The 14,468-nt window shown below is 33.8% G+C and overlaps 3 protein-coding genes across 4 annotated transcripts in view; 2 read left to right on the top strand and 1 right to left on the bottom strand.

Moving 5' to 3' along the window:
* Positions 1–14,468, top strand: part of LOC126372787 (uncharacterized) — a 469,025-nt gene that overhangs the window by 23,900 nt on the left and 430,657 nt on the right. The window lies entirely within an intron of this gene.
* Positions 1–14,468, bottom strand: part of LOC126372779 (knirps-related protein-like) — a 707,336-nt gene that overhangs the window by 384,245 nt on the left and 308,623 nt on the right. The window lies entirely within an intron of this gene.
* The window catches only part of LOC126372790 (protein embryonic gonad-like), a 135,040-nt gene continuing 130,394 nt past the window's right edge, over positions 9,823–14,468 (top strand). Inside the window, exon 1 of the mRNA XM_050018688.1 lies at positions 9,823–10,133. The gene's annotated coding sequence lies outside the window, so the exon portion shown is untranslated. The remainder of the gene's footprint in view (positions 10,134–14,468) is intronic.

Here is a 14,468-nt window from a genome sequence, read left to right as displayed (position 1 = left end):
TACACTGCACTTGGCTTTAGCACTCTGACGACAGAATACTTCGAGGATTTGGCATACAATTATAGTTTTAAAATATCGTTTTAAATAGTCCAAAAAAATGCTACAAAATATTTCGTCATGACGTCACAGTTTTGTTTTGTTCTCGTAAATTTATTAATAAAATTTATGTTTACAATTATTTGAAACTAAATTTCATTAATAAAGTAAAGTCTTCTTAAAATACTAATAATACAGAGTATAGTATAGTGTATAATGTAGAGTAGTAGTAGATATTTCTTGTAGTGAACGTATTTATGTACTAAATGATAAGTAGTCTATACTATTATAAATATGTGTATAGTAATATAACTAATAGGTATATATTCAGTTTACTTGTAACACATAGTTATCAAACAATTTATTGCGTAAAGAATATACATACAAACAAACAAATTCCATAGGACTTGTTATAATTATTTTTCTGATCTACTAATTATATTTAAATCTCCCACTCTGAAGGAAAACATCGTGAGGAAACCTACATTCTCGAGAAATGCATTTTCGGAGGTATGTGACCTAACCTGTATTGGGCTGGTTTTTCCATCGCGGATTGGTAGCTAAGACAGGCATTCGCTTCTGTAAAAAACCGGACCGGTCAGCTCTTCAGGTTAAGTAAGCGGACCCTGTGAAATACTGTATTTATAGAAATACTAATTATATTTCCCGCTCTTCACTACCAGGGTGAAGACGGCACGTCACATCTCATCCGAAAAAATAAAAACCATGTCACACTATATCCCCGCACATCTTGCGTTATCTACGATCTACCCCGAAATACGCAACTAAATCAACCACCACAACCGACAAAAACCAAAATCATAAACATAACATGATAACAATCGTCACCTGGCAACCGTGGCAAAGCACGTTGTGGAGAGTTAGGTGGTTGTTCCACTGCATGAAGCTAATTGAAGCAGAATTATATTATTTACTTACATCAAATCAAATCAAATATACTTTATTGCACACAACATACAATACAAATTAACACAGATGATGATAGATACAGTACAATCTGGCGGCCTTATTGCTAAGCAGCAATTTCTTCCAGGCAACCAGTGGATAGGAAACATTATTACAATTTGGTGCGGGACAGTGCAACATCTTGTATAAAATAATAAATAAAAAAAAACAAATAAAAGTAAAATAAATAAATAAAAATAAAATAGAAATACATACATCATACATCACATCATCACATCACATCACATCATCTTACATCTGACTTGAACGTCGCTAGCAGATTGTTCTTTCCATCCATCAACGCTGGTGTCAGCGCTGCTATTGAGCGGCCAAAAGCCCCTGGCATGGGTCATGTACAAACTACGTCCTTAGCTATGTAAATAGTAGCCGGGACCGACTGCTTAAAGTGCCCTTCAACAATCGGGTGACGAGCCTGCAATTTCCTAACCAAATTAGGAATCAAAAGTGAATTTTGTGATATGTCCCCACCGGGATTCGAACCTGGGACCTCCAGATCGGGGGCCAACGCTCAACAACTGGATTACGGAAGAAGTTCATACTATCCTTCGACAAGTTACAAAGGTACTGTAAAAATTGCTGAAAAAAAGATTTTTTCGAATAGCTTGGTCGATGAATTACTAGTGAGTTGAATAAACAGAGATCTTATCTTATCTTATCTAGCCTAAAGTGTCCCACTGCTGGGCAAAGGCCTCCCTCCACTTCCAACAGAGATGATGTACATAAAACACTTTTAACATGAACATGACATATAATTTTATTTAACCTGTACTGGCGATTTCGTATCTGTTATTGCTGGTTATAAAACTACTAAATCTATGCTATACCAATCATAAAGACACAGACAGTCAGACAAGACATTTCCTAGTTTCCCGAGTTAAAGATTAGTTTTATAGTAAGTGCGTAGCTTTATTGCTGGCAGTGTGACTTGTTCCTTATAGCCAGGAGCAGAACGTAAACAGATGCTTAGCGACAATAGTTGGGATATTCGGTAGGCGGGGTACCACGCTGCGAGTTTCGTCGTGCTTGAGAGAGAATAGCAAGGATATGCCCCTTGATGGGGATTATATTCAATAATTTTTAATAAATATGAGCGAATTTTTAAAGAATTATGGGTTTATTGCCTATGACCAATACGGCTTGTCATAGCTAAGGAAATATTAAAAATAATAGCTGTTTGTGGTTTACTAAGTTGTTGTAGCACTGTTCATTATGTTCATATGTATATTGTTTATACAATGTTCATGTATGACATAAAAATAATCGTTTTAATTATAAAATTAATGTGTGTGCGTCTGTGTGTGTGTGATCCGTTATAGAAACGATACGTTATCAGCAGATCTTGACTAACAATTCTGTTAATCTATTTCTTATTACTTTTCAATACTTTGAATGGATTTATAATGCGTATGGTAGTAGTACATAGGCAGTATAGTTACAGAATCTTAATGACTCAGTGGGGTTACTAAATAATTGCTCAACGTAGTCACGTCCACACAAATTCAACGATCGATCTAGTCCCAACAAATTACACTATCTATAACAGAATGGCGATAATAATTTATCTTTACAACCACAATGCTTGGAGACATTGTTCAAAATATTGACACGTTTTTGTGAAATAAGGGTGTCGACCCCCCACTTAACATTGCATTGTACATTTAACCTGAATTCGGATAATTTGAAACACAAGCTTTTAGCGTACACATGAACAATTGTTGTTGTTTATTGCTTTCAAGGTAGGCAGAGAAAGAAGTTAGAAGAATATTTGCAGCCACTTTTGAAGCGAAGGCCTACGCGTTGCCAGGACTTTCAGTTTTGCATGGAATTATAGTCACTGTCACAGAACAATTATTATATTTATATATAAGTACATTTATTCATAAAAGTTAGTAGAATAGTTCGTTAGGTATCATTACACATTAAAAATATTATAATTAATAAATGAATTGACACAGTAATGAAAAAGTCATTTTTAAATATTAAAATAAGTAAATGAAATAAATTCGTTATAACTATAGAACATATTATGATCAAGAAGCCAGCGTTTGAGTCGAGTTTTTTTTTAATAATTTTATTTTTTCCTTTTACTTTTTTATTATTATTTTTATTTTATTTTTTGCTCTTAATTAATTGTTCTTTAGTTATAAAAGATCATCATCTCCATAGCGTTATCCCGTTTATCTTGGTTCGCTTACGTAACCTGAAGATTTCACAGGTCCAGTTTTTTACAGAAGCGACTGCCTGTCTGATCTTCCGACCCGCTAAGGCAAAACTAGCCCAATACTCGTATACAATACACAATACAGTACAATTCTCGACAATGTGGGTTTCCTCGCGATGTTTTCCTTCACCGCTGAGCACGTGATAATCATATTTTATGATTCAAACGTGAACTCTTAAACAAATCGAAAATCATTGGTTTAGCAAGATCTATATTAAATTCATACATTGATGGATCGTCTATGAAAAGAGTTTCTCAATAGTTTTATTTTTTTGAAGTGACGTAGGTTTGCCGCAGATGGCATTAACTAATGAAAAACTTAGTATCCAAAAGAAAATAAATTCCTTTCCAAAACACTTTTCATTCTTTCCCGCTACACCTCTCTTCTTGAACCCCAGAGATAATCGCAAAAGTTCGCTAACAATATTATGAGAGATCATGTCAAATGATTGCATTATGCATTATTCTTTCGGTTTGCAGTGCAATTGTCAATACTCATATTGAATGATGCGAAACGATCGTATAGTAAACGTATCTTCCGAACAATTCGTCAAGGTGCTTATACTTTTGTGTATTTTTTTTTGTACTTTGAAAGTCGTTTTGGTTTATCAATACCGCAATGTGTAATATTTTTCAAATGCTCTAAAATAGATATTATGAAAAAAAAAGCTTTGTAAGTTGGACATTAAATTAACTTCTGGATTGTAAGTTGAGATTTTATTATGTTTCATTTTTTAAGGAAAAATATTTATTAGGGGCTAAATAATAACTGAGTTTCAAATCATATGTATTGTCAAATCAAATGTACTTAAACTACTTATTGCACAAACAATGGTGCTGATTCCTGTACACACCATCTTATTTTATTTTAAGTTATACCTGTTCTTATCCCCCGAAAAGAAAAGAGACGGGTATACGATAGGCATAAAATGTATGTAACACACGTTAATATTAGGCGGAAATTTAAAAGACCCATATCTAATGACTTCAATGACAAAATAAATATTTCACCAAGTCATATTTTGGTTGCCTGTGTTGGGTTTTAAAGAAAATCCCGATGGGAATTATGTGTGTAATTTAATTTTATGCCTGATTCTTTGTCTGCGATTTTGACGACATGGTTTTGAAACTACCGCGACATTTTATCACAGAACTCGAACATAAATTGTAAACAGACGAATCGAACTAGCAACGATAACATTCCGCCCACACCAATAAAAGGGATGCTCCAAAATCGACAAAAACATGACAAAAGATTGAAGCATTAATCAAAATATATATCGCAAAAAATGTGCGTTCCGTGGGCGAAGACGCGGGCTGGGTTAAGTAAGTAAAGTTAGTTGTTAAGAGGATTCCGTATATAAAAAATTGAATAAAATAATTACTACGGTTTATTATTTCGTTGTCCTCTTGAAAAGTGAACTTTAAGACTGGGAATTAAGTAACATGCATACATAAAGTCAAGTTTCCCATTGGGGTGAGCAGAGTCCACAGAATTCTACTTACTACGATCCTGACACACTAATTTAGCATTAGGTAATACTTCTAAAACTTATTGAAATATCTGGAATAGCATATTATTTACACATTTTTTGATTATAATAGTAGGTTCAATTTATCAATGTTTATGTTATGTAACTCACGAATAAGTAAACTGATGGCAATATGTATTGATAAATGAAGTGTTTTTAAAGGCACAATTTTGAAATAAAACCCGAGGTATAATTAATTATTCTTTTAAAATGTAACACTCAGGGTAGCATTCTGAAACTATAATAATTTAAAAATGTTTCGATACAATTATTATCTTGCAACTGAGGTATGCTAACGAAGCAAGACAGAGGATTTTCTTTCTAACAGGGGAACCCCAAAAATTCGGGACTGACTTTTTTATCACATTTTCTTTATTTTGATTCGGCCCGCATTGAGTACTGGGACACTAATAAAATATGGGGCGAGATATTTGGTATGAAATTAATGATCTGTCCACTCCTCTATTGCCCTTTATTCTTAGTATAGTGTTTTTTTTTAGTTCTTCTGTTGTACTTATAAAGATGACCTCTGTGGTAACATACAGATGTGTCTGAGACACCTTGACAACCAAACTAAAGGTCTCGAGGTCAGTTTACGGTTTCAATTTCAAAAATTATGAAGTTTTCGAAATCTGACCTGACCACATACATTATAAAGTAACCTGACTATTTTTTCACCAACTCGCAGTAGAGTGTAAGTATGTTTTAAATTTCACCAGGTTTAAGGGGAGGCCTATAAAGTAGAAAGAAAGGTCATTGAACTCATTTTTATCACATAAACTGACAACATAAACAAGAACAAAACAATATTTATAACAAAAATGGAACGATTACATTTATTTGTATATTATAAACTCACGCTCGCCTTGACTAAAAGGGTCGGCAGCAAGTCAATAAAATTCTCACATCATAATAAAATTTGCCACAACTTTTCATACGAAGCCAAAACATTTACCATTATTATGATTATAAATAACTTATAACCCCAAAACGTCTTCTAGAATATAACAAACTAAAAATCTTTTAAAAACGAAACAACTAACGCCATCTGTGTACGAACGCTAGAACTACGTAGCGAAGGTGTTGGCTTGAGTGACAGGGCGCGCATCACCTGCGTATGCGCAGTATGCGGAGACTTATTAGAACTTTATTAGATTTTGATACGCGATTCTGGGTGTGCGTTTTCTAGCTAGACACTCGGCTTTTTTTTCTGGGACTCGTCGAAGAATTAAAGAAATAAAAAACACCTTCATTTATATTTTTGAATTTCGTCCGTGCACTACGGTAATTGTAATAATAAAAGGATATTTTTAAATAAAAAACAGGGGGCGAGCCTCTTGACATTCATTGGGCACAAAATCAATTGTATATGATCCAAACATGAATTGAAACTCTTAAAGTCGAATTCAGTGGTTTACTACGATGTAAGTTATGTGTTCTTGGAACAGGGTCTATAATAATTTACTTTAACTTTCCGAATAATCTACTTAAACAATGTCATGAGTAATATCACACACTTCAGAACCCTGTTGCACTATCATATTTGACATTTAATGAGACTTACGGTTTAATTGTCAAAAAAATTAATGTGACATGATATAAAAGTGTATAGATATTAGTACTCGTGACCGTACCACACATAATTGGGGGGTTACAAATAAATTATAGAAAATAAAAATAAAATCTTGAGAATCCAGTAACTTGCAACATTGCATAGTAGTTTCCATACATCTTGGGAAGCCGCCATATCGAGCTTAATGTGTGATCTGTCGTCATAGTAACTCCAACTGGACTGGACTGCTCTTAGCACCTGTGCTTTAGGGAGTATTCTGATTGGTATCATTTTAGTAACTATATGAAATTAATATATAAAAGTAAGTACGTAAAGGTTTATTTTTCATAAAGACATCATCATAATCCCATCCACCTCAGGGCTAATCCATTGATTGTCGAATTTGTTTGGATCGTAAATGATTATTACGTCCTCACCGGTAAAGGAAAAATCATGAGGAAACTGAATTTCCCGAGAAATGCATTTTCGGAGGTGTGTGACCTAACCTTTGATAGACTGGAATGGAAAATGCTACACCGACAAGAGCTTGGCTCTTAAATTGATGATGATGATGTGACCTAACCTGTATTTGGCTGGTTTTCCCGTTGGAAGGTCAGACAGGCAGTCGTTTCTGTAAAAAAAACCGGACCTGTCAAGTCTTTAGGTTAGGTAAGCCGACCCTGTGAAAAGCAGGATAATGCTAGGGAGATCATGTGACACCATCGTCATCAATTTAAGAGCCACACTTTTGTCGGTGTAGCCATTTTCTTAAGGTTTTAGTGTCCCAATTTTCATTTATTTTGCAGCGTAACTGTCTCGCGGATGCAGCGCTGCAGCAACACGACTAATTTAAAAGCATCCTTATACAATCATCATCATTATTAATTTAAAAACCACGCTCTTGTCGGCAGCAATCTCCATGCTACTTTTTAGGGAAAAATAGGACAGTGGTATCCCTCTTGCCTTCCACCTTTATACACTAAGCTAGAGTAATAAAAACGATGGTAGGTGTATTTTTAGGTTTTCTGCCATGCTTGACCATACAGGAAACGTTGTGTTTATTCAACAAATAAACCATTTCTGCTTTAAACAACAAAAGCATCCAACGATCTTATTTAAACCCCCATTTGTAACTTCAAGCGGTACCACGTACATCGTCCATATATTTATTATGTTTGTCCAAGAATAAGGCAGTGCCTCCCAAAGGAGGCTTAGCATAAAAACCTTCTTGCAATTTGTAACCGCGTCGATGTCAATAAAGCCTTAAAAGTTCACAGTATTGCGACCAATGCGATTGTGATGGAAGTGAAGATAGGAAACGGGGTAAAATATTAAGGATATACGCGAGTGGAATGCGTAATGGGGATAAAAACTAGAAGCTTAAATGCAGGCGGCAGCACTGTTGAGTGTTCCTAAATTTTGATAGTTCTCCATATTATCCAGTAAAAAATCGAAATAAATTGCTAAAAAATGAGGTGCAACGTGGAGTGTATCCCGTCTGAAGGATGAGTTGCGAAAAAGAAAAGCAGCCATCAGTCGGAAAAAGGTAGTTTCGATTGAAAAATATTTTTTCTAAGTTTTCTTCTTTCCGATCTTTAGAGAATAAATATAAAGTTTATGATTTTGAAATTATACACTACATATTTTTTTTACTATTGTCATTGCAAACGATTATGATAATAATAATTGATAGTGAACAATGGTGCTAATTCCTGTAAACACCATCTAATTTTATTTTAAGTTATATCTGTCATTTTCTTATCCGCCGAAAAGGAAAGGGACGGGTAATCGACAAGCATAAAATTTATGGAACACACGTCAATTTTAAGCACAAATCTAAACCAACCGTCTAAAAATTTTACATCCGCCAATAACCCGACACAGTTAAGTAGACAGCACGTCAAACGGATTGCATACCAGCGACGTACCTTTTGGTTCGCCCGGGTTATTCATTCATTTACTCATTCTTCCTAAAATTAAGAGCTGTGAATCATCCGTCCCTTTCCTTTTCGACGGATATGAAAATGACGGATATAACTTAAAATAAAATTAGGCGGTGTCTGCAGGAATCGGGGCCATTGTATATATAAAAAAAAAACTTAAAAAATATTTTTAACTGAATTTATTTAATATTTTAAAAGATAAAGTAGTTTATTTTATTATATAATTATGTGATCATAATAAAAAAAAGAAAAAAGGAAAGGTGATTCCTTCTAGATTAGCATTTTATAATTTGTGTTTATGTGTGTAACAATAATAATGTTCATTTTGCGTCATAAATATGTATAACTATAGTTAGGTACATCACTATAGTTAATAAACTATTATACAATTATTTTTATTCATTCAGTAGGTAGGTAAATGACAGGATTTGCGGGTAGATTGGTCATGTCCTTAGAAGATTAGAAGAACACCCGTCTTGATGAACTCTGGTCTGGTTATATTTCTGGCTGTAGTTAGTTATAAATTAATTAGGAATATAAATTGTTTAAACAATTACTAAAATTTGAATGCTTACTACCTACTTGAAATTATTTCATTGTATTTAACACAGGTACCTACAATATCTTCACAAAACCATAATATTTCATAACACTAATGAGTAGTGAATAAATTCTCCATATTCACAGGAACAACTTGTTACTAATATGTAGGTGAGGTCTACAACAACAAATGCACAACAAATGCAATTAAATTCTTCAATCAACAACTTTACTGCGTTGGATATAAAGAGCATTTCGTGTTAATTATTAATTGTTAATGTCATATGTCACGTCCCCACATGATCTACAATCCCCTCTTTTAGGAGGGCCATTGCCCCCCTATAACGGTACAGGCGGGGCCTGCGCAAGACACGCCAATCGCGGCAAATGTTCTGCGCACGCGGTGATCTAAGCGAATGATCTAGCGCGCGTGTCATTTCGCGTGCTCGTGATTGGCCGGAGATAAACACTGCGTTATAATTTTGGACGCACGATCCAGTTTCGGTACGCGCTTGTACATTATATTTATACAATCGAAATGTCAAACGACCCGTTGACTTTTCGAATCCGCTGTTGTCAACTTTGACCTACATAACTGAACCTCACTTTTTATTTAAGACCCATTGTTTAAATAGATAAGAAAAGAGAAATTCTTTACGTGACCTGATCATTTGACCCTTATGAAACAGGCAGACACACCTAAAGAACCTATCAATAAATTCCGAGCCACCTGCGCGAGCGCCAAACAAATAAATAACCCGAGACGAGCGAACAAAATAGTCGCGAGCCATACGGTACGTGTCTTATGACCATAGAGAAAGTAACGGTAAAATACGAAAACGGCCTTCCCACCCTACGTCCGCGCGCCAACTGACAGATGAGCCCGAGTTAACCTCTGATAATAACGAGCGAGACGGATATATACTTCGCCGTGCGCGTGAGCGGGAAGGGAGAGGTATCTTCTTCGGTGATCGTGAAGTGCAAGATGAGTATACAGTCACACACGGACCACATCCGAGTGAGGCTCGTTTAAAAAACGAACGCGCGGATCCGCGTAGCGCGTACGCACGGTGCGCGGTCGAATTTCGAATTCGCGCGCTTCGATTTGCAAATTTTAAAAACTTTATGTTATGATTTTATTATCATTTATTTTTTAATGAAATTTTATCAATGACTGATTGTAACTGGACTGAAAATAAGTGGATAATTAAAAGTGATAAAATGTGTAGTTTAGTGATATTATGATATACGTATGTGATAAACACTGTAACTTTTTATAAAGGAACTTTGGTGTACAGCTGACTGTGCTTGAGAAAGACAAGGTAAGATACATTTTTAATTACAATTTTATCATTTTTTTGTAATAAATAAGGCTGCCAATTCCAGAATGTATTTTTAAAATTTTCTATGTAATATCGCTTTAGATAAACAGGAAAATATTTAAAAAAATTGTAGGTATTTAGATATGCATCTCTTTGGCTTTGATTTGTAATAAATTATCACTGATATTTATCAAAACACATTTTTTATAACTTGACTACCGTTTAATATACGTTGAAGTTAATTTATTTGACGAATTTGATTTAATTATACATTATAATATACACTATAAAAAATATCTACATGTATATATTAAACTATAACGTAACTGTATATGTATAAAAAAATGTTATTCATAATAATAAGTATACTTTGGAAATACAATTAATTAAATAATAAAAAAATATAAACTAGTATACTAAGTAATGTACTTTAGCCCTTACATGAGTCATGTCAGGGAACTTTGGTGGCTGAATTATAACCCTAAAACCAGGGTTGTTCAGGTCGGTCATTGATCTCACAACCCTTATGAATGGACGATAGGCAGGCTTTTGACATAAATTCCATATCCATCTTTGGATTTGTATACCAGTCACACCGATAGAACTTGCGCGCGTCATTAAAATCTGTTCGTCTGTCTTTTCCTAAATAAAATAAAGAAACCAACGTGTCGATGTAATAAAAAATTCTAACAATATTTATCGCAGCGAGATCTTGATGGTCAATCGCTGGTGGGATTAGGGTTGTCGGAAGGTCAGGAAAATCTGGTAGTGTTCTTTTTCCTCTAGACCCATGATCATTTAATGTACTTGTTACATAGTTTTTGTCTCAAAATATTTATAAGAAGACATTTTTCCAAAAGGCTAAGTATGTAAGACAAGTATGTTGCGCTCGCGGCGGATTAGTATTGCCGATTGATTTATTATTGATGTTTAATTGTTACCCAATAAAGAAAATGTCCATCATATTTATAATAATAATATTGATTTTAGTGATATTAAAGCCATGAAAAGAAAGATTTTTAACTTTACTTTTTATACATCATAACATGTTTTTACATAAAAAAACACAAAGATTTACATTACCTATTTAAATGTATTAACAATAGTTATACTGCCACGAAAATGCATCATTGCTTTTTCTTTTGCATTGTTTTTAATATAATTAAACATTACAAATATTTTATGTTAAAAATTCTGCTATCTGGCAACCTTACTCCGGGCACTAGACCACACGTATTGATTGATAAGTACGTCGAAAGCAACACAATGCGAGGATCAAAGATCGCACCTATCTTGACCTTATGCATTGTTTTAACGGTCCACGAACAAGAATGGTCGATACCAAGAAGATATTTTTTTTGACGCGACATATTGTATTGCTACAAACAACATTAACTATTTGGCCGGACAAATGGGGAGTGCTGAGGGCTCTTACCCGGAACAAACTTTAAGACAACAGGCCTGAGGATACGATGAAGACAGCATTTCGTTGTTTTATAGCGAAAACCACTAAAGCGTCTCTTTAAAAAATTAGAGGTTTCGAGATTTTTGTTAACAAAAACACGCAATATCATACACGGTACCTAGATTCAATCCAGGTAAAAAAATGTAGTCTCAATTTTTACCTAAATTGAAATGAAATGAAAGAAATCAAGGTGTTGTTTCAAAAGGCGCGTTTTTTTTCACTATTAGCAGCATATTGAGATATTTATTAGTTCTGATTCCGGCAGACACCTCTTTATTTTATTTATAAGTTATATTTGTCATTTTCTTATCAACTGACAAGGAAAGGGACGTACGAGTGACAGGCTAAAAAATATAGAACAACGTCAATTTCAATTTCGACGAATATTTTGCCACAAAGTACACCGCTTATGTTTCTATTCATTAAATAAAGCGAATTACGATTGCTGAAGTCGTATAAGTAAGTAAGTTTCATTTCAGTAATAGGTACTAAAAGTATAATACCTTAGTGGTGAAAATTCTCTGACTCAGCTATAGGTAGATAAAAATAACATACCTGAAACAAAAAACAAATTTATATTCAGTTTCTTTTTAAGTATCGCATAAAACAGGGCGATTAATATTAAACGTTATGTCTGAAAAAGAATAACGATTACTAAGATAACAAAACCCCCTTTTCGTCACACTGGTGATAAGTATTTATCCAGCTGGTATTACTGTGTTAATAGTTATCTGACAAATGGACTAGGTAGTTTGTAGAGGAAGGTCAAGACAAAGTTACTAGACTAGATAAAGGAACGGCCGACGTCTCGTTATACAAGGCCTGTTTTTTTTGACGTGACTTATTATAAATTTGCCACAGATGGCATTAACTACTTGACCGGATAAATGGGGAGCGCTGAGGGCTCTCACCCGGTACAAAATTTAAGACAACAGGCCTGAGGGTGCACAGTCATTCTGTATATTTTGCTTTTTTTAATTCTGGTATGTATTTTATGAATTTTGTTTTATATAAAACAAAATATACAGTATCAAAAATAAACATTACAAAAACTAGTAAAAAATACAAGCAAAATAAGTAAAAAATATATTTTACACTACTCAACCACGGACCAGCGTTAAATAATCCAATATTGAATAATCCCAAATCAAAACAAATATACCAAAATGACAAAAACAGAAATAACAGAAACAGAAATTATAAAAACAGAAATTATAGAAACAGATATTACAAAAATTGAAATTACAAAACCAGAAATAGGCATTTCAAAAGTATTATTATAAGTTTCCTAGTTTACAAGTCAAATCCGTGACCCAGGGCAATCAGACATTATATGTTTATGTGATCTCTAACACATGTCTGATATATCACAGTCGTATATTTGATTGATTATACATTATGAATCGTGAACACACTATTGCTTAATCAAATTATATAGGCATACATCTTAAGGTAATATTAAGTTTACTGCAAGGCCTTGGTATTATAAAATATAACTAGTTAATTTGTTGTGATATTAAACTTGTATATTATTATGAAGATTTAATGTAATGTAACCTTTTTGTATTAGGCTGTTGATGGTAGTTGCTACATTGCATTTAAATTAAGATACCTACATATTATTTGTCTTTAAAATTTCCTAAAAATATAACATACACATATACATTTATATGTATTTTTGCCATCACACTCGCATCAGACAGAGTACTGCGGAGCGGGAAAGCAAGAGGGAAACCACTGCCCTATTTTTCTCTAAAAAGTAGCATGGAGAATGTTACACCGACAAGAGCATGGCTCAATTAGTGATGATTTTTTGTTATATCTATCAAATCTAGCGGTTTAGGCATAAAAATAACAAAGTTACTTTAGCAATTATTACTATTGGTATAATTAAAATTAACTATAGAAAATACAGTTGTTCAACTTAATCATTTAGCTTTCTCAATGTGCAATAAAGTTAATGTAGGCTAATACAACACATTAATATTCATATTTTTGTTAATTATGGTTTTCATATCATAAATTTTATTCACTATATACCTATCTACACTTAATTAAAAAAATATTAGCCAAAGCTACTTATATTAATGCAAATATGACGATATTTATAAACTATATACTTACAAACATTGGGTTTCAGTGATCTAATTTCTATACATGTTTAAAAACCCTATCATATTGGTCTTATACAAACTCGGTGAAGTGTGGATACTTAGTTCATCTTGTGATGGATGTACCTCTGACCAGCCTACTTGGGTATATAGTCGTGAGCTTATGTAATATTGTTAACACTAACATAGGTGGTTCGACCATTACAGATGGTGATACGGTTCACTACCTATCACGTTGGTCTAACAAAAGGCTCGGTGAGGTAACAACAACAACAGTATTATGTTGCATGCAAATAATCTTTATACTTTTAAGATTCAGCATGTAACCTTAAAATGTACCCAATATTTTTATTGGAAATAAACTTTTTTTTAGGTGTGGGTACTTAGTCAATTTTGATATGGATAGAAGAAAAAAGTTGGAAAGATCCGAACCGCTGTCGCGGGTTCAACCCCACTCTCTTTTACTGCTACTCCTGCAAACAGATAACTAAGACAGCTCTAATGCTTCCCAAATTCCATAGCCTCTTTACCGGCAGTGTATATTTTATGCGATCGGCTGCAATTTTATCATTACTTTTCGTAAGGTACTGCATAGGTACAAAAGTATATTTTTGATAAATAGCCGATCATACTAAGGTTTTTAGCTTTCCCGTGAGAAGGAGTGATCTTCCTGCATGATAGTCGAAGTTTATTTTTTTGCCCATGACGTTTTAATATACTATCGCAGAGCTTCGTGCGTTGTAAAATTTGCAAACGAGT

Source organism: Pectinophora gossypiella, chromosome 14 (assembly GCF_024362695.1).
Source record: "Pectinophora gossypiella chromosome 14, ilPecGoss1.1, whole genome shotgun sequence".
In the NCBI taxonomy this organism is placed as follows: Eukaryota; Metazoa; Arthropoda; class Insecta; order Lepidoptera; family Gelechiidae; genus Pectinophora; species Pectinophora gossypiella.
Note: the sequence above shows the minus strand (reverse complement) of the source record. Positions and strands in the feature narration are given on the sequence as shown.